The sequence below is a fragment of the Sceloporus occidentalis genome, unplaced genomic scaffold (assembly GCF_023333645.1).
Source record: "Sceloporus occidentalis isolate IW3139 unplaced genomic scaffold, rSceOcc1.0.p SCAF_2, whole genome shotgun sequence".
NCBI classification, from domain to species: Eukaryota; Metazoa; Chordata; class Lepidosauria; order Squamata; family Phrynosomatidae; genus Sceloporus; species Sceloporus occidentalis.
In genome coordinates, this window is record NW_028316982.1 from 175,317,383 (window position 1) to 175,343,760 (window position 26,378).

The window sequence follows — 26,378 nt, forward strand, 5'->3', positions numbered from 1 at the left end:
TTAGGATGCATGTGTCATTTAAACAGCACACTTCCAAAGTGACCCGAAGCAGCTTTATTTTGGCCTGTCTGTTTAGGCCCTATATTATACAAATTGTTGCTTGTGGCATCATCCACACCATGAGTTGGATGCCACTTCAATTGTTATGGCTCCCTCCTCTGTAATCTGTGTGATCCGTAGTTCTATGCTAGAGATTCTAGCATCTCACTAAACTGCAAAACCCAGGATTCTACAGGATGCAGCCAAGAGAGTAAAAATGGCATCAAACAGCTATAATTGTGCAGTCAGCAAGCAAAGTCATTTGAGCTAACTGTATGATTCTGTGCTGGACTTAAAAAGACATGGCAGATTTTTCTATCCTTGATGTATTTGAAGAGCTCGTTCTTACACAGCATCTCTGCTTTATTTTGTATATTGTCTCTTCTTCAGTAGCCCATTATCTTGTTTGCCTTTTTAAGTGCCATTATGAAGTGGCTTGATACCTTTAACAATTTCCCCTTAATAAACTCCAAAGCTTTTTCCTGATCAGTGCACTGGAAAATGGCACCACTTAGCACCTGTCCTCTTGCTTCCTGACTAGCTGTTTCATGTTTCTATACCCTGATATATCTGTGCATATATAATCTTTTATTGGATCTAACAACAACACACATTTATTTTGTGTGTGTATATGCTTACATCTAAAAATAATTTAAGCCTCCATTGTTTTCAGTGGTCCACAAATGCACTTGTCTGGTTGCCAAAATCATCAAAGAAAAAGGAGAGGTTGTTCCCACAAACACTGCACATTTTAGAGACATTCAAAAAACAGCATGATGGCTACCAAATTCATTTAAAAAATGGAAAGGAGCACTCCCTTTTAAGGTTTTCAGAAGGGTGAGAAGATTCTACTACACATGTTCTGGGCTTCAGAACCATACACAAAACAGTAGGGCTCTCAATGCAACAGTAAAGGGAAAATATAGTTTGCTCCGTCCTCTAACTTGGAAGAAAGTACCTGATGGTTTCTGGTGCCATTACATTTTTAGTGGGCTTTTAAGAACTATTTTCTATTTAATGGAGAACACAAGACTAAACTCATGGGAAAGAAAAACAGGGACCCAGAAAATGGAGATAACAAAAAAGATATTGCGATAACAAAAAAACAAAAAACTATGAATCTCACTTTAAAAAATGGGTGTGCCACAACAACATCAGATTGTCCTGATGCATAACTTGTACACAGGACAAAGCTACTGTGAAGAAAGAAATACAAAGAAACAAAATGGTTTCCAATTGGCAAAGGGGTTAGGCAAGGCGGCATCTTATCACCGTATCTGTTTAACTTGTATGCTGAACATCTTCTACATAAATGAAGACTAGAGTCAGAAGAAGGAAGTGTCAAAATCAGGGGAAGGAGCATCAACAGTTTAAGATATGCAGATGACACCATGTTACTAGCAGAAAATAGCAAAGACTTGAAACAATTACTGAAGAAAGCCATGGAAAAAAATGCAAAGCAGGATTACAGATGAACATTAAGAAAACAAAAATAATGACCACAGATGACTTACATAACTTTAGGGGAGATGATGAAGACATTGAAATAATTCAAGATTTTCCATACAAGCTCCTGAGATGCAGAATCATAGAATCAAAGAGTTGGAAGAGGCCAGAAGGGCCATCAAGTCCAACCCTCTGCCATACAGGAATACACAATCAAAGCATCCCCGCTAGGTGGCCATCCAGCCTCTGTTTAAAAACCTCCAAAGAAGGAAACCACCACATTCCGAGGGAGTGTGTTCCACTGTTGAACAGATTACTCCTTTACATAGATTTTTGCGCTCCTTCTTTGCAGCGTCCGGGAACCGCGCCATTTGGCCGCTGCGATTTCCGGATGCTGCAACCGGCGGCGGCAGCAGACCGCCACTTTTCAGAGGTCTGTAACCCACCAACGGCTCTCAGATTACATTTGCCAGATCTTTTATGCCCTTGGATGTAATCCATCTGGTCCAAGATACTTAAATTCATTTGGATTAACCAGATGTTCCTGTACTACCCCTTTATTTATTCTGTGCTGTGTTTCCCCAATTCTGTGCTGTTTTCCCCCTCTAGTTCTGCCTTTTGTCTGTCCCCTGTTAGCATTTCTCCATCTCCATGCCCTACCATTTCCTTTTTCTCCCTTTTGCTATGGACATACCCCCCCCCAAAGCCCTTTTTTATTGTCCTTAACCTCTCTAGCAAGCCTGAGCTCATCCTGCACTTTTCTTTCCTGACCTTTCCTCTACACATGCTAGCTATTTGTTTGAATTACTGGGAACCGTCTAACTAAAAAATTGCATGTACAGCGCTGTGTAAATTTACAGCGCTTCATAAATAAAGGTTAATAATAATAATAATAATTATACATGTTCCATTTAAAACTTGACTGAATTGAAAGTTCTTTAGTCATCCTTTCTGGTCTCTTGAGACACCTCCCATTTTTCCTTGTCATTGGAACAGTTTGAAATTGTGCCAACAGTATCTCCCTTTTGAGAAACTCCCATCCATCCTGAACTCCTTCTTGACCATGGGGTCACTCCCAGTATTTCCCTAAATTTACTAAAATCAGCTCTCCTAAAGTCTAGAATGTGTGTCTGACTATGCCTGGCTTCTCCTTTCCACTGTATAACAAACTCCAGGAGAACATGATCACTCCCACCACTTGCACCCCATTTACCTGGTCATCCCTGTTGGTTAGGATCAGATCTAAAATAGCTGATCCTCTTGTTGCCTCTTTCACCTTTTGGAGAATGAAATTGTCTTCAAGACAAGTGAGGAATTTGCTATACATTAAAGTTTTGTCTGAGTTTGATTTCCAGAAAATATCAGGATAGTTGAAGTCACCCATAACTACTACATCTCTGCTTTCTGAGTGTGGTCATCTGTTCTATAAAGGCATCATCCAATCCCTCCATCTGACTTGTGTTTTTTTTAGTAGACTCCCACAATAACATCCCTGTTGTTTCCCTCCCCTTTATTTTTTATCCAGATGCGCAACCTATCTTCCAGGATTGAAGTTCTGATATTTTCACAAGTATCAACATCCCTGATATATAACGCTATTCCTCCTCCTTTCCTGTTTGACCTATTTCTCTTTAAAATGTAAAGATATATAATTGAATAGCAACATTAGGATTGTCCATGCCATCATATTTCCCATTGCTATGTATGGATGTGAAAGCTGGACAGTGAAGAAATCTGACAGGAAGAAAATCAACTCATTTGAATTATGGACCCCAGACGCCTTTTGACATCCAGAACATTATGAGCCATTCTATTAGTTGTAATATTATAGTAGTTCATAGAGGCAGATCATGAGGAAACACAGAGAATTAAAGAAGACACTAAAACACAAGAATCTGTCTGGCTAGTACTTGGATGGGAGACCAACAACAAATGCGGGGTGTGATAGGCTATATAGAAGAAGGGACAGGAAAAACCACATTGGAGTATTCCTAACCTAAGAAATTAATGAGGTTGCCATGAATCGACAAGCAACTTGCAGACACATACAAACAATACACTCAGCTACATAAAGATACTTGTAATCATTGCTTATTATAGAGATAAACTAGGTAAGGCAGAATTTTTATCATGCTTAGTGTTCTGTAATTCTTTTATTTATATTCTCTCAGCATAACTCTGAGATATCCCAGGCTGAGAAATAATGTCTAATTAAGACTATCACTCACTCAGCTGAAAGTGGATTGCAATTTGAGCGGCTCATGTTCAGACTCAAAACTATTCATTGTGATCTATTTCCCAAATCTGTGGTAAACCCAAATCACAATATTGTTAAATATGTGGGCAGGGTGTGTACCTTTTCCAGGCCAAAAATATACTTTGATTTCAAATAAAATGTTCTCTGTACTGATATCTTTATGGGACCAAAACAGATTGACATCATTGTGAATAAAGTAGTGCAGGGGCAAGTTGCAGGGCAGGACAGTTTTGGCACAGGGAGGTGGAGAAGAGTAATGCTAAACCTTTTACCCATCCATGCAGACAGAGACAACTGGGGTCCAACAAACAAGCATAGAACTACCTTGCATATGAAAAAGCCAAGTATACCATACTACAAGGATAATTGCTGGATCAAGCTATCAACGATGTCATTGGCTACCTTGGTACTGAAGGGCTGCACCCAAATGTATAGACCCTAGCACAGTGATGGTGAACCTTTTAGAGACCAAGTGCCCAAATTGCAACCCAAAACCCACTTATTTATTGCAAAGTACCATGTCCCTCTGGCTTTCTAGTAGTGAACTCTGGTGAACTCCGTGCTGGGGCTATGGTGCACACGGCCACAGAGAGGGCTCTGAGTGCCACCTCTGGCATGCGTGCCATAGGTTCGCCACCACTGCCCTAGCAGCTTCAATCTCTGAGATTCTGTCTGTGATCAGCAGCCTATATCCCTTTGTATTCAGCTGCACCAAAGTGCCTAATAGCAACCCAAGGAGGCAGAAAAAAGCCACACCCAAGTGAGAGACAACATCATTATCTTCAGACAGAGGATTTTCTTCAAACAACAGTAGCCAAGACTGCACAGATGCAGACAGTAACCAAGAATGCCATAATCATGCTGTGTGTCTAGCCATCCGTCTGTCCATCCATCCACTCATCCATCCATCTCCCACTATGAATTCTGTAGACTTATTATTTTTCTCTTAGGTTTCCAGACTACCGTAATTAAGATTGCAGTCCTAAAGACGCTTATGAGGGGAAAGCAACTCCCACTGAACTGCAGCATTTACTTCAGAGTTAACATGTACCAGGTTGCAGCTCCCAACTCAAAAGAATATAATGGATATAATTCATGTATTTGTATCTAAAGGGAGAATTAATATCAGCTTTCTTTGAAGCTTGAACCAGGGCAGTGACAAAAACAGCCTAATGTGCCATGAAGTTGTTGAACTCTGAGCTGATACAGATTCTTCTTTGCAAGTAGCACTCACAGTACTGAATACTGCTTCCTGAATACAAATGTTAATAATGAGATCTTCACAGCCACCACAGGAGTTGCATACTATTCCATCTAGAATAAATCTGAAACATCTTTTCATACTAAGCTTTTGTTTCCCCAGAAAGGAAATCCTCCCCTTCCCTTTCTAGAAAGAAGAATAACCAACAAAAACAACAGAATTATGGGAATATGCATTCAGCTATCTTGGTAGCAGCATTATCCTTCCTATTTAGTTACATAAGCTAGGTTACTGCAGCACTCAGTAGAGTATATAACTTGATCACTTCAGACAAGGAGTGAGACACAGCAAAGCACAGATGCATGCCAAGCTGATTAATTTGAATGTGCCAAGATGGTTATAGAACTGTTTTAATATTTCTGTAGTTTTCAAAAACTGCCATCTCCTTTTTTGAACATCTTGATTTGAAATCATATTGAATGACCGGATGTTAAGTTAGAGATAGCTAGCTAATGTGTAGCATAGTATAAAGTATAGTGGGATATAATTTCTCTGGCCAATAACCTGGAGGATAATTTTTTGGGGGAGGGGGTAGTTTCAGCATTACTATTTCTATATTATTTATGCTTTTATATGTCTGTCTTTAAACAGTGTAAGATGTTTTCACTGTACAAAGCAGTGAATTTAAAAGTATTTTCTAGGGCGCAAATGCCTTACGCTCACTCTAATTCATCATCTTTCCTGTCCTGGAATATCTGCCAATAAGAAGATTCCCCTTTATGGCATATTATAACAGGAAAAATATCTATTTGTTGAAAACAATTTCAGCTTTTTTCAGCATTCCCTTTAGCAGTTTAGAAAGTTCTGACTTGCTATGGAAATAAGGCCCTAAAGGTTCATTCCTTAACACTTATTTCAGTAGCTATGAAGTTAAGCCAGTTAATGGCTTTCTGTATGCTCCCAGCGTTGTATTTTATCTTCACTGATACCATGTTTCCATTAACCTCCCACTTAGCTGAAATCCCCACTAGGCCTAATAGAATGGTATTAGAGTATGAAATAAATACAAGCCATTAAAGCAGAAACTGATTGTCAACTTAGTTTTAATCCTTGTTCAATACACATATCTCATAAGGGTGGCAGTGATAACTCGTTATCTTCCTAAGTGCATTAATTTAAAAGAGGTTTTTAAAGAAATCTGTTCTACAAGTTAGCTAATTGTGTCAATTTATTTTCCCTAAAGACTATAATTAATGAAATCATTACTTAATTGCCATTGTAGGTATAGTCAAACTAATTGTCAGCTATATTTGTAAAGTGTTTATTAATGAGAACTCACTGAACATAAGACCTATAATAGAAGCAGAGAATAAACAGTCTTTTCTAAATTATGTATCTGCTGTGTTTATTTCATATTCCTATAGATTTAAGGTCCCCATTACACATTATTATAACCAAACCTGAGCTTTTTGTTCCCATCAAATGTCTTTCCAGCTTGGATTAGGGAGCATTTGATTTTTAAAAAGTCTCTTGAATGGTTCAAGTCACTTAGAGATATTTTTGTTGCACAATTCCTCTTTCTCCCTCTTGCGTCCCTTAGGTCAATTATTACAAACATTTTTTGAAAATATATATTTTGCTATTCTATCTTCTCAACTGACTCTTTGTTCCTTCCCTTTCTCACTTTGGTCTGAAACACACTGGAAATAATCCAGTTCGAGACCACTTTAACTGCCTTAGCTCAGTGCTAGGGAATCCTGGAAACTGTTATTTACTGTGGCACCAGAGCTCTCTGACAGAGAAGGTGAAATGTCTCACAAAATTACATTTCCCAGAATTCCCTAGCATTGAGCCAGAGCAGTTAAATTGGTCTCAAACTGCATTATTTCTGCAGACTGTTTTGGACCTTTGTATTAGAGCATCCAATACTCTTACCATGAGCCTTGAGTACTGAGAGAAAGGCGGAATATAAGAAAATAAAATAATATTAATAATACTATGTTGCTTTTTTAACCCTATACACAATAATCCATTGAACTCAGTGAAGTTACTTCAAAATGCATAGGAATATACTGCTAAGTGTTGAATTAAAATGATGTGAGAAGATAAAAAAGTATGTATGATATGATCTGAGAGAATTTTATGCCCAGACAGTTTAGAGAATATATGCTTTGTTGCCTGTCTCAGCTCTGTTGTGTCCATTATTTCTGGTACACAATGACTGGAGAACCAATGCTGGCAGATCTTAGAGCAGGACTTGGAATCAAGCAGTTCTCCAGATGTTTCTGGACTGGAAGTTCCAGCAACCCCAGTTAGCATTGCCAAAGGTGAGGAACACTAGGAGCTGCTATCCAAAAAATTCTGGAGAACTGCATGATTTCCACTCGTATCTTACAGAAACATGAGTCTTGTGAGACAGATTGCTGAAAGAGAGATCAGATTGCCTGTTTCTTTAAAAAAAAATCAGTCCCAACAGACTCTGGATGTTGGTGGTCCAGGTTTCAATGTCTTCTATTCAGCTTGTACAGAGGTCTTGTAGCATCTTTGAGACTAACTGAAAAAAAATCGGCATCATGAGCTTTCATATACTTCAGTCTACTTCCTCAGATACATTTGGTGGAGTGGAAGTGAGGGACAGACATACATGTGACAGAAAGAAGATGTCTGTCTGTGCCTGGGCAAGTTTCTTGAAGAGGTTCAGGGATTTCCACTCCATTCAGCTAAATTTGGTGCTTTCCATGGTAGTAGAAATTCAAAGCCTGTTTGGTCGAATCAGTATATATAGAGAGATCTTACAGCACCTTTGAGTCTAACTAAAGAAAGAAGTTGGCAGTATGAGCTTTAGTAGACTTCAGTGTTATGTCAGGAACTTCATGATGAAGTAACTTAAAAAGACCCTGCAGAGAACTTGTGATTACATAATGATATTGTAATTCCAAGCCCTTGGGAAAAGATCAGGAAAACATTTTAAGCAATACCATTAATCACCATTTTCTCTATTCTGTCCTCATCAACTTTTTACATTGCCACAAACATCACTCTTTCTCCTCGTGTGAGATCAAATCTGTTCCTATGCATTAGTAATGCTTGATACAAACTGAAGCTAATAATTCTGATATCCTCTTTATCAAACTGATGACACTTGTAACCTAGATTCTATTGCAAACTTTTCTTCCACAAAATTTTATATGTCTACACAATCATTCCCTGTCTTTCATGAATGCATTTGGTGAGTTTTGGAAGAAAGGCAGGATACAAATTGTTTCTCTTGTTATTATTTCTAAACAAAGTAAGAAATATGCTTTATATAAATTTTGAGTCTAATGGTAAAGTTACTTTCTTCCACATTCTGCAGTAGGTTTTTTAAAAACAATATTTGTTTTGATTATTATTTTGCTGTGCTTATTATGAAGATGTCAACTAATTTCATGAGTAACAGTAGAGTTCATTCTCACTTAAAAGCAAACAATGTGTTTTTGTATTTGTAATTTTAAAAGATAGATCTTGCTTCCAAACAAGTAAGTGAGAAAGTGTGTCTGTGTGTGCGCATGTGCGTGCACCTGCATGCACCCACATGGGATTCAGTGGAGGTCCTTCCTCTGAAATATAGCCTAACTGACCCAATTTAGCTTCTAAAATGAGACAAGATCTCATTCCTTTGGGGTATTCAGCTGAGAGCAATAAAATATGTATAAAAATTGATCCGAATTGATATGTTTCTCCTTCCACCTCAAATGACAGAATGAGTCAGTTCAACGTGGCCTGGATAAAAATTCTGAGGAAAATATGAATATGGTCATTCATATGGAAGATGGTTTACATTTGGTTCTCCTTTGCAGGATCCAAGCTCTTGTAAATAAAAATGTGCAAAACAGTATGCTCTAAAAGAGATCTAACTTTCAGACCGAAAGAAAAAAACCCACCATGAAAGAAATCCTCAGTGATTTAATCATGGAAGCATGCCAGCAGACCTGAAGACTTCTTTAACATGCTGTTAGATATTGTTTTGTTCTCTTGTAAACATAAACTAAGGTATGCATACAACACAATACTACTAGCAGAAGCCAACAAAGACTTAGAGCAATTACTGAAGAAGGTCAAGGAGGAAAGTGCCAAGGTAGGGTTAATGCTGAACATTAAGGAAACAAAAATAATGTCCAAGAAAGATCTACAAGAATTCATCATAGATAGCAAGAAAATAGAAATACTTCTCATATCTTGAATCAAATTGCATTCTTGATCAGAATGAAGACTGCAGTCAAGAAATCAGAAGAAGACTATGGCACGGTACAGACTGCCCTTTTACACTGTTCTGGTACCTATTTTAGGGTTAGGGACCACGCGGCAACCGCACGGCCCCTAACCCTAGCACAGCATGGCAGAGTAACAATGGCGGTGCCCCGTGTACACGGACACTGCCATTGTGGTGTAAGCGCTGTGTGGCGTCTCAGCATTGCCGTGTGTCGCTTACGTCGCAAGTGCACCAATGGCGCACTTGCAATGTCCTCCCTGCAGTGCTGAAAGAACTGGGTTTTTCCGGGTTCTTTTTCCTCTGGAGGGAAGCCACACAGTTTAGCAGCTGCAGCTTCTCTCTAGAGGAAATTAGGCCACCAGCAGGCCGCCCTTTTTGAGCAGTCTGTCCCGCACCTATGATTGGAAGGGCAGCTATGAAAGAACTGGACAAGATTGTGAAGTGCAAAGATATAACTCTGAACACTAAAGTGAGGATTATCCAAGCCACTGTGTTCCCCATCATCATGTACAAATGTGATAGCTGTAGAGTGAAGAAAGTCAATAAAAAGAAAACCAACTCATGTGAGATGGGGTGCTGGAAAAGTGCGCTGAAGATACCATGGACAGCCAAGGCAACAAACAAATGGGTTCTAGAACAGATCACGTTTGAACTCTCCCTGGAAGCCAGAATGACTAAATTGTTGTACTTTGGCCACATAAGAAGGCATGAATCATTAGAAAAGAGAACGTTGCTAGAAAAGGTGGAGGGCTGTAGAAAGAGAGGAAGACCACATGCCAGATGGGTAAACTCAATCACGGAGGCCATGGGTCTAAGCCTGCAGGACTTAGACAGGGCAGTTGAGGACAGAGGGTCTTGGAGATGTCTCATAATAATAAATGATTTATTTATAGCCCGCCCAATCACTAGGAATCTAGGTGGGTTACAACAGTAAAAATGCATTACAAATACAATAAAATGCTAATTGATCCCTTCCCAACCCCCTCCCCAGCATTAAAACTACAAGTAAACAATCAAAGTTTAAAAACAATAAAACGCTATACAGCATTAGGTTAAAATTAAAAACAATTTGGCGGGCAGAGAGACATACATCACAAAATTGAGATCATATCTGTAAACATACACAAAGGGAAGAAGCTATAATTTATTAGCTAGGTTGGGAAGGCCTGCCAGAAGAGATCCATTTTAAGAGCCTTTTTGGAAGGTTGTAAGAGTGGAGAAGAATTCTGGGAAGAGTAGGTTCTTACTTGAGGACCTTAATGTGTGGGACGTGCAGTACGGAAGAAGGTGTTCCCTTAAGTATTCTGGACCCAAGCCATGTAGGACCTCATCCACAGGATCACCATGAGTCAAGGTCGATTTGAGGGCAGTTAACAATAACAACATGGCAGTGACCATCCATACTCTCTGTGATCACCAACCTACACATTAATTTATCTTGGGGCACTGTCAACATTATACTCTCACAGTAGAGTATAAATGAAGGAATTTCTTTTTATTTAGTTATTTGTGATCCTTCATGACTTGGACTTGTTGTTGGACCTGCAACTATTAGTGTTAGTCCAAAGTGGAAGAGTGAGTGGATGTGCCGCAGGTTATAATGCTGAGTAGCAGTATTCCTCTATGACAAAGTCATATTAAAGTAGCTAATATTTCTAGGTATACCAGCTTAAATTTTTCTTACAGCAGGATGTCAAAGTATATAAGGACTCTTACTAAGGCTGTATACATATCAAATCAGAAAAGAAAAGCTGTTTAAAGTAGACTTTAAAATTCACTGAAAGCCAGTGTGGTGTAGTGGTTTGATTACGACTCTGGAGAATAGGATTTGAATCCCCACTCAGCCATGGAAACCCATTGGGCAAGTCATACTCTCTCAGGCTCAGAGGAAGGCAAAGCCAAGAAAATCCCTGTGATAGAATTGCCTTAGGGTTGCCATAAGTAGAAACAACTTGAGGGCACACAACAATAAATGCTGACCACATAAAAGCAAGTTGTCAGCTCTTTTACCTCTGTGCATGTAACAGTTGCATAACAAAGAGAAACTGAACAGGTCCTGCACTTTTCTGTCACAGTTGCCTCTAGATGGGAAAACCAACACCTGAACCATTTCTCTGCCAGAGGCAGCTGTTAAAGACAGGAAAGGAGCTAACATGCTATTAGCTCTAAGAAAGCCAGAATTATAGTTAATGTTTTTTGGAACAAAGGTGTAAACCAACATCAATATCCATTACAATTATTAATTACCCTTCCATTTTGCTTTTGCTCCAGAGAATTCAGGGCAGCATACAGGGGTTTTATCCTAGCTTTTTATCAATATATCCATATGAGAGAGATTAGAATTAGAAATAGGGATCCATAAGATCATCCAATGAGCTTCTTGGGTGAGTTCATGTTCTCCCTAGTCACACTCACTCTTGAAACTAGGCCTCTGTGTTCTTACATTGTCCTCTCAAAGTAAGAAATGCCAGTAAGTCACTTATGTTGCTTCTGCTACTTAACGGTTACCAGTTGGTCCTGAAAGTAACATATTGGTCAGAACCATAATTCAGTGCCATTAATGACTACTGGTCCGTGGCAGTGTGGTTGTGAATCCTTTTTGGGTGCCTGCGAAGCATGAAAGAAACTATCCAAGGTGATGAACCGATTTGGAGTACAGTGGACCCTTGTTATACGCTGGGGTTTGGTTCCAAGATCCCCCGTGTATAACAAAATCCGTGTATGCTCAAGTCCCATTAATAATAATAATAATAATAATAATAAAATAATAATAATAATAATAAATTTTATTTCTACCCCGCCCTTCCATAAATATGATCAGGGCGGCTTACAAATTTTTAAAACATTTCAGTACAAGGTAAAAATTCAATATAACAGTTAAAAACATTACTACAAAAAACAGGAACAGGAAAACAATAAAACACACATGTCAAGGGCAAGGAAAAGAAGAAAATTAGTTTACATCGGTCCGGGGTCGAAAAGGAAAAAAGAGGGCAGGGAAATAAACAGACAATCTAAGGTGGGAAGGCCAGCCGGAATAGATACGTTTTCAGTTGTTTCTTGAAGACAGCTAATGAGGCGGCGGAGCGAAGCTCTGCAGGGAGCTTATTCCAGAGTGAAGGGGCAGCAATAGCAAAAGCCCTCTGTGAGGTCCGTACAAAGTTAGACCTAGGGACCTCCAACAATTTAGTCCCGGAAATTCTGAGTGTGCGAGGCGGATTATATGGGGAGAGGCGGTCCTCCAAGTACCCTGGGCCCAAGCCATTTAGGGCTTTATAGGTCAAAACCAACACCTTGTATTGAGCTCGGAAGCGAATAGGCAGCCAGTGAAGGTCTTTTAAAATAGGTGTTATATGGTCCGACCTGGAACTACCAGCGACCAATCTAGCTGCCATGTTCTGCACCAATTGCAGCTTCCGGGTTTGGTACAAGGGTTGCCCCATGTAGAGCGCATTGCAGAAATCCAATCGAGAGGTTACCAAAGCATGTACAACAGATTCAAGGTCCTTTCGGTCCAGGTAGGGACGCAGCTGGCGTATCAGCCAAAGCTGATAACAAGCACTCCTGACCGTCGCATCCACCTGAGAAGTTAACTGGAGCGACGAATCAAGGAGCACTCCCAAGCTGCGCACCGAGTCCTTCAGGGGGAGCGTGACCCCATTCAGGACCGGGTGACAGATCTCACCACCCGAAACCGACATAGCAAAATGGTGTCCCTTATAAAAAATGGAAAATCAAGGTAAATTTATACGTTTTTGGAACATTTTCAAATCGTGTATGCTTGAATCCGTGTATAAAAAATCCGTGTATAAGAAGGACCGACTGTATAGGGTTCAGTACCTTGGAAAACTACTTTAAAGTTTGAACTACCCAGAACTGATTCACCATTCCACTGGGCAGAGCATGAGCTTTGGTTATGGAGAATCCCAGGCACCTCCAGTTAAAATGGTCAGCTAACATGCAAAGGCAAGCCTACTGCTGAATATAAAACAAAAAATAATGACTCTGGAGGATGTACATAAATTCATAATAGTTCAATAAATAGTTAAAGATTTCTGATACCTTGGATCAAACAGTGATCAGAACAGAGATCGCTGTCAAGAAATCAGAAGAATAATAGGAATGGGAAGGGTGGTTATGAAAGACCTAAAGAAAACCTTAAAGTATAAAGATATAAAAATGAACACTAAAGTCAAAATTGTCCAAGTGATTGTATCTACCATCAACATGTATGAATGTGAGAGCTGGACAGTGAAGAAAGCCAACAGAAAGAAAATAAACTAATTTCAGATGTAGTACTGGAGATGAGGTTACAGTGGAGAGCGAAAAAGACAAACAATTGGGTCCTAGAACAGACCAAGCCTGAACTCTCCTGGAAGCCAAGACAATGAAACTGAGGCTATCATACTTTGGCCACATGATAAGAGAAGAAAAACTGGACTTGATCCCCCTTCCCCACCACTATTCCCTTCTCCTTTTGTGTCATGTCTTTTTAGATTGTAAGCCTGAAGGCATGGAACTGTCAGAATAACTATCTGCAAGCTGCTCTGAGAGCCTTTAGGGCTGAAGAGCGGGGTATAAATACCATAAATAAATAAATAGAAAAGACAATAATGCTGTGAAAGGTAACAGGTAAAAAGAAAGAGAGGAAGACTGTGTGCCAGATGGCTAGACTCATGCAGAGCAGTGGGGCTTGGGGGGCTTGGAGGTATCGTATCCACAGGTCCACTTTGAGTGAGGGTTGACTGGAGGGCAGTTAACAAACAATAACAAGTGATGAGAAAGTTCTCTCCCAGAAATTCTAGAGAGCCACTGACCATTAGAATGTACAATACTGAGCCAAACCAACAAACAGTTTGATCCAATATAAGGATGCTCCTCATATCCCTGTGGCAGAAATTCTATGAATAGTTCATAGATCAGCTGCTCCTGTTCACACTATTTTATAAAATGATGAATGCAAATGAGAAAATAGAATGCAAATGCCCTAAATAGAAAGCTTCTCTCATTTTCTTTAATGATTTAATCAGGAAACACAAAACACAAAAAGTGTCATGTAGGATTCAAACTGATCTACACAGGAATATTCAAGGAAGTTACTTCTTTCCTAAGCATTTACTGAAAGCTCCAAATAGAAGTCTAGTCAGAGGCAAGTATATAGTTAGGTTTACACTTAACTATGGCATAAATACAATTTTACATACTTTTTCTGCTACATGGTCAAGTTCTTTTGAGGTTGTACAGTAATATAAAAGAACTTAGTGTGATCTAAGATGATAATATTTTGGTACTATTTTGCAAGAAAATGGTCTAATTTTATGCATACTTGTGGTGTACATGTTCATGTGCCTTCAACTTGCCTGTCAACTTATGCTGACCTGACATAGGGTTTTTTAAGCAAAGCAGAGGTGGTTTTGCCAGTTCCCTCCTCTAAAATGTAGCCTACAGAACCTGATACCTGTTGGTGGTCTCCCATTCAAATCCTAACCAGAGCTGACCTGGCTTAGCTGCCAAGATCAGACAGGATCTGTATGCTTATTCAGAAGTAATTTTCATAAGTTCAGTGGATTTACCGCCAAGTAAATATGCACATAATAGTTTGCCAAATTATAATACCATGATCTCAGCTATGATCCTATGTTATCTGGGAGCAAGCCTCACTGAATTCAATGACAGTTATTTCTGAGAAGACCTATCATATATATATGTATATATATAATTTCATAGTTAAAGCACCTACTTTGATAGTAAGTCCCGCTGGTACATATACCTTTTTTTTAAAAATTGAACTTAATTTCACATAAATGTTAAGGAACAAAGTCTGCATATGTTCGGCTGCAGAAAGAAAATAAAAGATTTGTGCCTATACTGATATATTAAGAAGTAGGCATGCAAAATATAGAAGAAATACCATTTCACTATCTAGACATGTGCAAAGTAGTTCAATCATGTGTCATGTCTATGTATTTATCTCTGTCCCTTTAAGCCATTTCTGATTTCTGGCAACCCGAAGGCAAACCTATCACAAGGTTGTTGGGTTTTTGTTTTGTTTTTTGGCAAGATTTGTTCAGAAGGGGTTTGCCTTCAGAAAGTCATACTAAGCCTCAGAGGTTGCAAAGGCAACCCCCTGTGAACAAATCCTGCCAAGAAAACCCCCTGATAGGTTAGCCTTACAGTTGCCATAAGTCAGAAGGCACTTGAAGACACACAACAACAACTGCCCCCTGCTCATGCATTGCATATCCATTTGTTATGAAATAAATATATAACATCTGAGAAGTCTTATATGTGGGGGTTTTTTTTTAGGGTTCTTGTTGTCATTTAGAAAGAGACATGTATCCAAGAAAATAACCAGGCATCAGGAGTTTTTGTTGTTATGTGCCTTCAAGTCATTTCTGTCTTATGGTGACCCTGCAGCAATCCTATCATAGGGCTTTCTTGTCAGAACTTGTTCAGAAGAGGTTTGCCCTTGTGCTCCTCTGAGGCTGAGAGGGCATGACATGCCCAAGGTCACCAAGTGGGTTTCCATGGCCCAGCAGGGATTCAAATCATGGTCTCCCAGTATCCAAGTCCAATACTCAAACCACTACACCACTGCTGGCTTTAATACCAGGAGCCTAGCATTATTTTAGTAAAGTGTCCTTTTGTCAAGGATGTGCTAGTTGTTTTAGACATCTGCTTGTGACCTTTTCCTTGCTCACAGTCTTGAGCAGCTGGCATTTCGGCAGGGGAGGCAGAGGGAAGGATAAGCAAATGGATTCAGCCATGTAGTCACTGGGCATGTAAACACTGGTGACACCACTACTATAACCCTATTAGGTGGGAGCATGCATTAACAGACTGATCAGACTGAAAGACCAGAAAAACCTTGATGTCCATTATAAGCTGCAGCAAAACTCCACAGATATCAATTGAAAAGGAGACCTCTTGCCTCCCATCCCCAACGCACACACTTTCCCTCCAGGATATTTAACAAGGCTTCAGGGATAAGAAGTCACCTTCAGGCAATGTGATGCAACAGACCCTCTTAGATCACAGCGTTGCCCTTTGACTTTATGAGTACTCATCCAGGGCACAAAAATAAAATCCATCTCCCTCTTGCCTCCCATCTCCTAAAGTATCCCTCTGAATTGGTGTATATGCTTCCAGAGACAGATTGTATCTCTGTCTCATGCAGGTCAGACACCAAGGAAGAGTAACGCAACTTGTGGCCTTCATTCCAGTCCTCTTCTGTCAATCACATAAACAGTAAAGCGTGAAGATGTATTGCCCCTCACTCCTCCATTTCAGAAAGATGTCTGGTTTTGATCATCTTCTTCTACTCACTGTGTCTGGTATTCTCCCTCCCTCCTCTCTCCTCTTTACCAGAGGCAAGGGTAAAAGAAATGTGGATGTCTATCTCTGGTTATGAAACAGTATGTAGAGAGATCCTGCAGCACCTTTGAGACTGAAAGCCGTGTTAGTCTGTAGAATCAATATGTAGAGAGATCTTGCAGCACCTTTGAGGCTAACTGAAAGAAAGAAGTTGAGCTTTTTGCTGCCAACTTCTTTCTTTCAGTGAGTCTCAAAGGTGCTGCAAGGTCTCTCTACATATCGATTCTACAGACTAACACGGCTATATCTTTGAATTCTATGGTTATGAAAGACAGACATTGAAGAAAGCCGATAGGAAGAGAATCAACTCCTTTGAAATATGGTGCTGGAGAAGACTTCTACGGATACCATGGACTAGTAAAAAAAACACACTCAAATAAATGGGTCCTAGAACAAACCAAGCCTGAACGCTTCTTGGAAGCCCAGATGACTAAATTGAGACTCTTGTACTCTGGGCATATGAGAAGACAAGGCACTCTTTAAAAAAACAATAATCCTTGGTAAGGTAGAAGGCAGCAGAAAAAGAGGAAGACTGTGTTACAGATTAATAGTCAAGAAAGCCACAGTTTAGAGTTTGCCAGACTTAAGCAGGGCTGCTGATGGCAGGGGGACTTGGAGGTCTCTCAGAAGTCAAAGTTGACTTGCCAGGATTTCACAACAACAAAAGGCAAGGGAGGCCACGATGATAAACTGTCCTCATAACCTGCGCTCTTTCAATCTTACATGGGCAAGGCAAGAGCGATGGATGTACAGTATTTCCCATAGCATCCCCAATGTTTACAATGCAGCAGCTCACACATTCTCTCTCTGACGCTGAGGGCAACCCCCCCCCCCGTCTCCCTCCTGAATTCAGTGACAAACACTCATCCATTTATTTTAATGGAAGAGGATCCCAAACACTGTCAATATCGCCGGAGGAGGGATTCTTGCAATCCCTATTATCTGTTATCCAGAAAGGATGCCTGCAGTCTGGTTTGCCCTTCCCACAGCCTTGCTTTGGCCAAGAATCACTCCCTGGGCATCTTAACAGGAGAAGGGGAAAGGTGTGGAGGGGGGGGGACCAGGCATTGGGGGGATGTTGGGGGAGCCCTCCAGGGAGGCAGGGAAGAACCCTTCCTTCCTCTTCCACCTTCTGAATGTGGGGAGAGCCTTGTTCTTCTGGTCACCGGGGCTCTCACCTCTCTGGTCGGTTAAGCAACGCAGTCCCTCCCTGGATCCCAATAATGGGGAGCCTGCGAAGACAACCTCGCAGTCCTTGACACCTTTCCAACCTCACCTCGACAGACACTTTCTCTCTGGAGTAGACCTCCACTTCTAAGGATGCATCTGCACTGCTGAATTGATGCGGTTTAGTACCACTTGAGTTGCCCTGGCTCAGTGCTAGGGAATTCGGGGAATTGTCATTTGTTGTGGCACCTCTAGTGCCAGTTCCCCGAATTCCCAAGCACTGAGCCAGGGCAGCTCAAGTGGTACCAAACCGCACCAATTCAGCAGTGCAGATGCACCCCACCTTTCTTTTTAAAGTCACAGTATCTTCCCTCCTGAAGTTTACGAAGTCGCCCCCAGGACGGCGAGTCAGTGGACCGAAGAGGCTGCTTTCCCCATGGTTTTAAACTGAAAGGGGAACAGCCACAACCACAAGGAGAGGAGAGGAGAGGAGAGGAGAGGAGAGGAGGAGGCCAGTGCCCAGTCTCGGCAAAAGGCGAAGGAACGAGACTGCCCAGCGGGATTGTAAACGGCGGGGGGTCTCCCCTTCTTCCAGGAAGGGTTGAAGGAGGAGAAGGAGCTGGGTCTCCCAGCACCTTTACCCAACCCTCCCTCCTCCCCCGGCTCTTTGTTTCCCCAGAGGAAAGGCAGAAGAAGGGGCTCACCGGCTGGGTCCCTGATCCCTGAAGGTCACTTTCTAGTCTGCTTCGCTCCGACGGCAAGAGGTTCCCTTCCAGAGATGAGAGAACATGCTCCAACAATCCGGCCCAAGCTCTGCTTCTCTCTCTCTCTCTCTCTCTCCTTTTCCTTTTCCTTTCCTTCCTTCCAGTTGGGAGAAGGCGAGGCGAAGTGGTCCCTTCCTTCCCTTGGCTTGGCTTCGCCTAGCGGCCCCGCCGCCCGCTCCTTCCGGGCTCAGATGCCATGGTCGCAGTCGACGTCGCGGCAGATGTACCAGAGGATGACATAGAGGATGAGGAGGATGGCGAAGATGAAGAGGGCCACCAGGATCGCCTTGGTCACCGGGGAGATGAGGGACTGCATGACCCCCGGAGCCGGAGAGGGAGCCCAGGGCAGCAAACGGCCAACAAAATCCTCCCAGACGCTAGAAGCGGGGCTGCCTCCGCATTGGTTCGTGCCCGGCTGAGGAAGAGGAGCAAGAGGAGGAGACGAAGAAGAAGGGGAGCCCGGCCTCTCAGGAGGCTCCCCGGCGCCGTCCCCCTGAAGCTGCCGCCGCTGCCCGAAGGCGTCCGAAGCGGGTCCCTCGGCGGGGAGAGCCCCTGGCCATGGGCTCCTCCTCCTCCTCAAGGGGAAGCCGGGCGGCCCGAAGGCTGGGGGGCTGCTCCGGAGGCTGGGCGCCCAGGCAGAGGAGCGCCTCCGAAGTTGGCGGAGGAAGAAGGAGGCGCCGCTGCTGCCCTCCGCCTCCTCCTCCTCCTCCTCAGGTCGGAGCCCCAGAAGATGAGGGCTTCCACCTCCTCAGCCCCTCTGCTCCCGAGAAGCCCCAGGAGGAGAGCCATGAAAGGGAAGAAGGGCAGAGAGAACGAACAGGGCTATCTTTGTCTTCTTTGGCGCCAGGGGATGAAGGGGCTCTTTCCTGCCCTCCTCAGTCGGGGAGCCCGAGGGACAGCAGCCCCCTGCAGGCGCCTTCTGCGGCGGAGGAGGCCAGCGGGGCGCTGCGGGGAAGACGGGGCCGCTGCTGCTGCTGCTGCCCTGATTAGTATTCCGCCCAGCAGCCCGGCTCTCTCCCGCTCTCTCCTCGCTGGGTGTCTCCCGCCGCCGCCGCCGCCGCCGCCTCCCCTGCTTCCCGCCCCTCGCCCCCAAAAAGCGCCAGCCAGGCAGCGCAGCCGCCGAAACCTCGCCTGGCCTTTGGAGGGGAGGGAAAGGGCCAAGGGGCAGCAGCAGCAGCCTCCTCCCAGGGGCCTGGCCGTCTGGCTCGGCCTCCGGGGGGCAGGTGTTTTTCTTTCATGGCCCCTTCATAGCAGGTGCTATCATTATTATTATTATTATTATTATTATTACTCTTTTCGTATATCCCGCCTTTCTGCCAATATAGCGACTCAAGGCGGCGAAGGGCCATCAGCCGAGGTGGCTGTGGCTACGAGGGAAAGGCTGCCCAGGCTTCCTTCTTGAGGGTGAGCGAGCGACCTACACTCTCTCTCTGTGTGTGAATGGTCTGAGTAGGTCTCTGGAGACCAGGGCTCGACCCCCAGCTCAGCCATGGAAACCCTTTGGGTGACCTTGGGCAAGAAGTCACACTCTCTCAGCCTCAGAGGAAGGCAAAGGCAAACTCCTCTCTGAAGAAACTTGCCACGAAAACCCCATGATACCTGTCAGAAGTCAAAAACGACTTGAAGTCACACAACAACAACAACAAATAGATGTGTGTGTGTGTGTGTCTGTGATACACACCCACACACACACACACGGAAGTGTTGTAGATAAAGGTCACAATTTCTCAGGACCGACCCAAGATAGTTTTCCACCTGAGGCAATGGCCCAACTGGTACCTTTCCTCTGAACCCCCCTTCCTCCTTTCTACTACCTTACAAAAAGCCCAACTCAATTGAGGCAGTGAAATCTTGTTGCCACCCTTGCGAATGATGGCAGCCTGAGTCCCTGCTGGGCAATGGCCGGCTGCTTGGGTCGGGGTGGCTTCTGCTTGTGGGGTGCAGCCAGGTCAAGGTTGCTACTATATCCTTTGAGGGAACCACCTCAGTCTACCTAATAGGAGGGCTGTTCCTGACACAGGTATTAATCCAAATTCAGACAATAACTGCTACATGTATGGACATAGCAGCTCCATGAGATCACTTGTCTTTGCAAAAGAGCTAGAAGCTGATCCCATTAAATACTCCAAGGGCAGGAAATATGGTTTCACCTGATATCAAATGCAGTACTTGCAAGTAAGAGCCAGCGCGGTGCAACAGTTTGAGCACTGGACTACAGATCTGGATATCAAGATTTGAATCCTCACTTGGCCATAGAAATCCACTCTGACCTTGGGAAGTCGCACTCGCAGCCTCAGAGGAAGGCAAGGGCAAACCCCCTCTGGACAAATCCTGCCAAGAAAGCCCCATCCGCGATGACTCAGAAATGACTTAAGGCACTCTACAACTTGCAAGTAAAGACACATTGTAATTGTCACTGAAAAGGAGATGTGGAATGGGACTGGAAGTGTGAATCAAATCCCTCAGAACCGTTACAAGGTCATCCACCTTATATATTGGGGCTAATACATTATTTATCTCTGCAGGGCAGCTCCTGTTATTCGGTATGCCAGTAAAAAATGTCTGGTGATGTAGTTGGGTCAGTAGCTTCCGCAAGAGCCTGGAAACAAAGAATACAGGAGCGAGAAGGAGCGCTAGATACATATTAAACTGCTGCGCACAGTTGCCTGTGGCTGATGCAAGTTGTGCTTCAACATATCTGGATTACACTAGGTGAGATCCAGATGCAGTACATATAGCTTAGTCAAATTTATCCAGAGGATTTTCTCCAGCAAATAAGAAAATGAAGTACAAATTGACCAATTCTTACAGTTACATATGTCTTATGGTACCACAAAATCGCACTAGTCAGCTTTTGCATTGCATTTTACAGTGACATGTTTGAGCTTGGATGTGCAACAATGGTCAGTTCAAGGAACAATTATTAGCCATTACTCTTGACTGATTAGTGTATTTGAATGAGAAATGTACACAATATTTTCTGCTGTGCAACTACTTCACATATTAATTTGAAGATGGAAAGAAAGCTCCCTCTCTCCATCTAGATACCCACTTGTTTTAAGGAAATCATCCTGTCTCTCACCTCCATAAATGTACATCCCAAAAATAAATTGTTTATCTGTGCTTGAAAAGGAAAGGCTTTTTTGTTACTTCACTCCAAAGAATGGCTAAAATAATTCTCTTCCACAGACAATATCCACAGCAATAGTAATAATTGCTTAGAACAGACAATTACTTAGAAGAGATGTGTTTGACAGAAACTTTCCAGATCCAATAAACAAGAAAATCCAGCATCAAGAAAAGTAGCAACTTCTGGCTTTTAGACTGAAGAAGAGCAACCAAGCTGGGAATCACAGTCTAACTTTTCATTATGTACCCGTACAAAAATGATAAAAGATAAAATATCAAAATAGTACATGAATATATGATAAAAGGAAACAAATATATGATAGGAGGATACAAAAGATATGAACTTATGATCAAAAGGATCGGTGTGAACGGCTGCTACAAAACTGACAGGTTAATATGCTCTGCTTCAAGCTCTACAGTTGAATAGCATACAAATGGCAGACAAGGATGTACAGTCTGTGGCATAGAATGCATTCATAAAATCCACATTGCTCCAGAATAATGCTGCCATCTATATATATAGAAAGGAAAGAACCGGAATATTTGGGCCATTATGAGTACCATACAACTGGAGAATATGGATGTTATCTAAATTGTATGTTACGAGACAGTAAAAATTTTGTGGGACAAGAGAAGGGAAGGAATGAAGGGAAAGGATAAAGGCAGTACTGATGCTGTACTGATCCTGTTAGATGAGCTTCTCTGAGTTCAGTTTGTCCAATATAACATGACTTGTATATCATAACATGCTCTTTCTTCTAATCCCAACCTAAACAATTGCATGCTTAAACTTTACTACACAGTATATTACATGTAAGGATCACTAAGGAGTAAATTTCAAGTGCTTTGTTAAAGGAATATTTTAGGAGTTGGGAAAGGGAAATGGTAGAAAGAGGAGGAGACAGATGCTTCCCCACTATTGAGAGTATATATAGCTATGATGACAATATAACAGCTTCAGAGGATGGATGTGCCATATCTAATTTCAAACATTTTGGCCTAGAAAGATGGTCTTTTTTGGTTAATGGACTCACACTGCTGCACAGCTGGGGATACAGATAAAATAGCTCAATGAATCTTTTCTGCCTTTGAGTCTACACATAACTGGTGTTAAAGGTACAGTGCATTTATAACACTCCACTGCCAGCAACATTTCCAAAGTCTCTTTAAAATAAACCTAACTTCCTAGTGTGGCTTGCTGGGAAGAAGTTAGGATTTGGAAGAGGTCCCTGCACACTTGTCTTTTTCAGAAGCGTAGAGATCCTCTGGCAGGGAGCTCCATACAGCTGCCCTCCGACAGTCATGCCTCACACTTCTTTTAGACTGATGGACTGGTATCAAAAGGTCCAGGAGGTTCAGGAGAACCAACAGGAACACACTGTCTTTGTGCAGTTACTGACATATATTATCCACCAAGGTGACCAAAACCATACCTGGTTCTGGAATCAGGTGTGGAGCCAGCTTGAAATAAATCTAGATAATCTATTTGCTGAATCCCTATTGAACATGCACCACATGCTCCATTACCTGATCAAAAATAGTTAACCAAGATAAGGATAAGGTTTCCCAGTAGAGGTCTTCCAATAACCTCTTTAAAATATGCTGGGACCCTGACTTGCTATAAAGAGGCATTAACAATTTACTTTATCCACTCTGCAAGCTCCATTCTTAATGAGTCAGGAGGGGCATAGGTCTAGATCACATGAGGACTCTCTCCCACATTTATTAAAACTTGTCTAGTTTTCTTACACTATGCTGGGTAACACTCTGCAATTTGTTACACCTGAGCCTTAAAGAAATATATGCCAGTTTCTGCTTTGACTGGATATCTACTCTAAGTCCTATTGAATTAAATGGGACATATACCTTAGTAAGCGTAGCATTGCAACCGACATATTTTTATTCTGCATTAGATCATGCTGGTTGAAGTGAGATGGATGACCTTGGGTGAGCCATACATTCTCAGCCCTGGAAACCCCTGTGATAGGAACGCCTTAGGGTCGCCTTAAGTTGTAAATATCTTGAAGGCACACAATAAGAAGAAAAGCTACAACACTGTAGAAATAATGCCATTTGGCATGCTTTAAGTGCTGCAGTTCCATCCTATGGCATCTACAAAACTACATATCCCAGGATTCTTTTATATGAGATATGTGTTTTAGATTATGTTTTTTTTACCTTTTGTATGTTTTTAATCTTAATTTTATACTGTTCCAACTAGGTTATTTTAATTGTTTTAATTGTTTCTATCTTGTGAGCCACCTTGGGTCCCCTTTTGGGAGGAAGGTGGCATAAAAATAAAATAAATAAGGTAAATACATAAATATTCTGTAGCATAGAGCCATGGCAGTTAAAGTGATGTCAAACTGCATCATTTCTACTGTGCAGAGGCATGCATACTTTAGAATTCAGGACACTGCCAATTGCTAGGATTAGAGCAATTGTTTCAAAGCATTATGTTTTTACCACTTCACTTAGATTTGTTCTTTCATAGAAGATGTAAAATAATAATACAATAAAAAAAGTTTTGTTTTCATGATCTCCATTTCATGTCCTAAACTTGGATACTAGTGATCCAAATTGCTATGGATAGGTTTGCCAGATCAGGACTATCTCACGCCCTGAGATTTCAACACCAAAACCTGCAGAGATGACCCCTTGTGATGTCATGGGATAGGGAGAGCTGGTGATATCATAAGATTGTTTTTTCAAGGGGCAGTTCCTGGTGATATCATTAAACATGATACATTAGCCATCAGCCTCAATTGCACAATCAAATAAAAAAACTCCAAATCTAAGAAAGGAGCAAGAGTTTCCCTGAGATTCCTCCCCTTCACACTCAGGACTGGAGAAGAAGGATCAGACCCTGGGAATCCTATCTATTGGCAGTGCCATAATGGCACTGGGATGGGGGTAACTTGTGGAACAACTCTGCCAAGGATCCCATCCAAAGTTCTTTTCTTCAGTGAGAGTTCATCGCAAAATTTCAACATACCAACCATCTTTTTCCAGGACTTCATTTGCATACATCATGGGAGTTAAATTGGCAGAAAAAAAGCCAGTGGCTTTGTAGTGCCAATATCCACAAATGGAACTTTCGTGAATGAAGGAATGTGGAACCATATTCTGTCTAGACTAATGGTGCTTCCAAATTGAGCTTTAATCCTGGATTTTTCCTGTCTCATTTGAGGAATTGCAACCAAACTCCTTGTCTTCATTTATAGGCCCTCTGGGTTCCCCATCACTTTGTCTACCTTTTTTTATCTTTTTTATTACAAGTGAGAGGGGAAAAAGTCAGACTAGCATCACAATGCCTTTTTAATTTTTAATACCAGAGACCACTGTCTGGTAGCATTGCCCAATAATATGACTGAACATTGCTGGATTGTTAATGGGAAATAAAGGACAGTGCAGTAACTGAAAATAAAAGGGAGAGATTCAGAAATGCCTTACATTGGGGTAGCCAGCTCAGAATTGAACAATCAAGGTAATGGAGAGAAAGGATCTGAAGAAGCAACTGGAATCTAACTGATGCATGCCTCCTCTACAGTTCTACTTATATACTGGAGCTGAGAATTCAGGGTCACCCCAATTAAGGTGATATGTAGTAGGTTAGGTCAGACATAAAGAAAGTAATTCTTCACACAGTGCGTAATTAACTTCTAAAATTTACTACCTCAAAGAGTGAAGAAGGGAAAGGTAATGCTGCACAGTTAAATGGCTTTTAAATGCCAAATGTTCTGAGGTGGAAATGACCACAGTTTCAGGCCTCCTTTGGTAATGACACACATTACTGGTACAAAATAAGCTTTGTTGGTGACAAAGAGATACACATCACATGTTTAACATAAAAGGAACTTCTCTGGATCTTTTAGTTGATAAGGATCCCATAGTCCCTCACAGCAGATAGTAGATTAGGTCCCTGAACAATTATTTTACTCAGATTACCCCTGCAGGATCCATAAGCTGCTGTACACTTCCCTTCTAGGGTGACAGACAATTGTAAAGTGGTATCTTAAGGCTTTTGTAGCCCAAAGTTAAACAAAGGAAACCTTACTGTGCAAACACAAGATCATCCTCTATTCAAGAAAGCAAAAGCATAGGGTGTTTTGTTTTTGTTTTTTAAGACAGTAAGGGAAAAGTCAGTGTCTCACACCATTCCCAGTTAGGCTCCAGATGGGTGGATGTGTGCTATGATAGTAACACCGAAAAGCTTGGTGAACTCATGCCTTATCTCACTGAACTGTCAAGCTAACATAAATTATCCAGACAGTGTCAACAATTTTCAAATAATGCATTCCATGCCATAGGACATGTTTAATATTTGTCCACAGTGCTGTAAAAATCTCTATAAGGACTCTGGTGGCAAGCAGAACTTAGAAGCTACTCTCACACTTCCTAATAAGTATAGAGTGCACAGGTCTGCAGCCTTAGACAAATTAAAAAAAGCATAGGTTTATTAACAGATTTCAGCTCAATGGAAGCTCAATGTTCAAAGCAGTATATTTCAAAATGTCAGATGCTGAGATAAGGCGGGTTCACTTTCATGGAAGATATGAGTATCTAGTGTCATATCTGTAGCAGAACAATCTTAGGAACAAACTGGTCTAAATCCAACCCAGGAAGGCAGTTAGCAGGCCTTGTTGTGTGCCTTCAAGTCATTTCGAACTTATTGTAACCAGAAAGTGAACCTATCAGTTTTCTTGGGAAGATTTGTTCAGAGCGGATTTGCCCTTGCCTTCCTCTAAG

At 41.8% G+C, this 26,378-nt stretch overlaps 1 protein-coding gene across 1 annotated transcript in view; it reads right to left on the reverse strand.

Moving 5' to 3' along the window:
- The window catches only part of LOC149319366 (E3 SUMO-protein ligase ZBED1-like), a 47,226-nt gene extending 28,659 nt beyond the window's left edge, over positions 1-18,567 (reverse strand). Inside the window, exon 1 of the mRNA XM_089511553.1 lies at positions 18,441-18,567. The gene's annotated coding sequence lies outside the window, so the exon portion shown is untranslated. The remainder of the gene's footprint in view (positions 1-18,440) is intronic.
- Between the last annotated feature and the right edge of the window lie 7,811 nt (positions 18,568-26,378).